The sequence below is a fragment of the Arvicanthis niloticus genome, chromosome 5 (assembly GCF_011762505.2).
Source record: "Arvicanthis niloticus isolate mArvNil1 chromosome 5, mArvNil1.pat.X, whole genome shotgun sequence".
NCBI lineage: Eukaryota > Metazoa > Chordata > Mammalia > Rodentia > Muridae > Arvicanthis > Arvicanthis niloticus.
The window spans coordinates 24,604,967-24,607,931 of record NC_047662.1 but is presented as its reverse complement, the minus strand read 5'-3'; positions in this window follow the sequence as shown (position 1 = coordinate 24,607,931).

Genomic DNA, 2,965 nt, shown 5'->3' with positions numbered 1-2,965 from the left:
TCCAGGTGTGGCTTGAAGTATCTTTGAATTTTTTGTGCACAAATGCATGATCTCTTCAGTTGCTGATTAGGAGTGGGGGGTCCTGAACCATCACTTCATCCCAGGACAAAGATCTTGCCATGCAGCTTCTGGAGACATTAAAAAAAACAAAAAACAAAAAACTCTGAGCCAAGTGTGGGCAAGCACACATTTAATACCAATATGCAGGAGGCAGACGGGAGTAGATCTCTGAATCTGAATCTAGACCGCTCTGCATAGCTAATTCCAGATGATCCAGTGCCATACAGTGAAACCCTGCTGTGATGGCTCTTCATGCATGTCAACTTGACTATATCTGGAATTAACTAAAATCTCAATGGCTGGGTACACCTTTGATCGATTGTAATTAAATCCTTTGAAGCAGGAAGACCCACCTTTAATCTGGATCTTTTGAGGTGGGAAGACCCACCTTTAATCTGGATCTTTTGAGGTGGGAAGACCCACCTTTAATCCGGGCCACATCTTATGCTGCTACCTGTGTAAAGAACATGGCGGGAAGAAGCTTGCTTTCTGTTTGCTCTCTCTAGTTTCCCTCACTGGCATTAAAGCCTACTTCTCAGGGATTCTGGTGAATACTGAAGACCAACTGAGACATCCAGCCTTGTGGACCGGACTGGATTCTTGTCTTTACATTAGTAGACAGCCATTGTTAGACTGGCTGGACCACAGCCTGTAAGCCACTCCAACAAATCCCATATATTCATGCTATAAGTTCTGTTCCTCTAGAGAACCCTGACTAATACACTGTCTAAAAAAAAAAAAAATTTGAATTAAGGAGCAGAATCAGTGGTGGGAGAGAAGACAGACTGGGGTTGGAGGCACAGGCAGGTAGAGGTGTGAGGAAAACTAAAGAAGGACTTGCTTTTATCGTTCATTTAGTCATGGTGTGCACGTGCACCTGTGGTGTCAGAGGTCAGAGAAGAGCGCTGGCGTCTTCCTCCTTCACCGTCCACTTGAGTGTTTTGAGAAAGGCTCTCTCCCGGAACCAGAAGCTCACCATTTTTGGCTAGCCAGCAAGTGTTGAGCATTGGCTAGTTGCTATCCCCCTTCCTCTAATGCTGGTGTTAACAGGCTCTTAGCCTCTGGGTTTTCTCTGCAGCTCCAGGAGTGGTTTTAAATTTCTGAAGGCAATGATTTTTCTTCTGGATAGGCCAGGGGTTGGTTCAAAGCACCATAATGTTCCCTAGGAGTCTGTGTCTGTGCGTCTGCGAGGGGCTTCTCTCGGGTCTCTCTCTGTGTGGGGTCTCTGTTGAAGGTGAATGCTTTCTGCAGGTCCTGCCAACTGCTGGAGACCGCAGGGTTTAGGCCTGAGAAGACCTTCGGGTCCGTTGAGTGGTACAGAGGTCTACCACTGCTGCCTTGCTTTGGCTCTGGAGTGAGCGGCTCACAGCAACTTTGAGTCTGGGGACTGACTAGCTTCCCCTGACTGATTCACCCAGGACAACTCCCTCCCCTCCCCCCCCCCCCACTCCTTCCTCCCTACCCTCGCCCCTCCCCTTTGCTGCAGTATCCAAAGCTTGCCTCATTCTGCAACCCCTCTTTCTACCCCAAGAGCTCTGCGGCTGCCCTACCCCCAGCCAACAGCAGAGGGGGCCCTCTACCTTGGGATGGTGGTCGGGGCTGGCAGGACCGAGTCTGAGCTGGGGGCGGATGAGAAAGTGGAAGGGTTGGAAGCGGGGAAGGTGGGCGAGGGTGGGTTGTAAATTGAGCAACCCGAGTATGCTGGACAGGTGAACCGGGGAAAGAAACGGGGCTCCTGAGGGAACTCCTCTGGCTCAGAGGGCGTGGGATTGCCGCAGCCTCAGCGCTGAATGCAAATGATGCAAATTACTATGCAAACCTGCAGCTCCTCTGGGAGCCGGCAACTTGGGTGGCTTTCCTAACACTGCTGGGGTTGGGGAAACGGCAGCTCACGTCTCTCCCTGGCTGAGGCTTTCTCCTGGGGAAACAGCAGAGGCATTGGGGGAAGAGCTAGCCTCTGCCCACTGCCCGGGCCTGCCCTTAGAGGTTCAGTTTGCCTTTCCATAAGCGGGGTGGCAAACGCGGCCTTCTGACAACTCGCCCCGGGGAGCGGGGTATAGATGGACTCCGAAAACCTGTATCCTGCCTCGGGGTGGGGGCTGGGCATATGACCCCCACCCCCACCTTCTGCTCCTAGTTCTCAAGCCCTTTGCTTATCTCTTGATAGGGACCAGGAAGGCAGCTTGGCATGACGTTGCTAGGGGGTGTGATCGGCGGTTGCTAGGTTCTAGGAATGTTGCTATGCAACGCCGGGCAGGGCCCCGGTTGCTAGGCCGAGGAGGAGTCGCCCGCTGCCCAAAGGGTTTTAGCGAACTGCGCCCGCCCCCCACCAGGACCGGCGTCCGCACCCCCAGGCTGGGCGCAGTCTCCGGGGTTCCTTCCGGTTCACACCCTCTGTCACTCCGTGATCCTCTAGGCTCCAGAGCCAGGAACCCTGGGTCTTTGTACACGTGTCTGTGCGCCTGCTGGTGCGGGGGGGGGGGGGGGGGGGGGGGAGCGGGTGAGGGTAGAATGTCTCTTTTGAATTTCCATAGCAACTGCTCCCGAGTCACCCTATTGCTCCCAAAGGTTTAAGCAGTTGCTTTGCAAATTTACATATATCTGCATGTCATTAACATAGAGGCGGAGCCGGAACTTGTTTGGGCAACTATCCCTGGACAGTTCCCCTCGCTTTGCTTTCATCCCGTCCGATGGCCACCTGGACTGTGCATGCGTTAGTGTTTTGCGTCTCCGTGTTCTCGGTTTGAGGTGAGTGGGAGACTTTTGACTGTGGGCATCAGCTCTGGTCCACTCACCTTACAGAAACATCCCAACCGGAGACTTAGTTACTTAAGCAGCACTGAGACTCGTTGGACCCCAGTTCTACCTTCTCTGGCTGTGTTGGCTTAGGTTTGTGCCCTTCTCT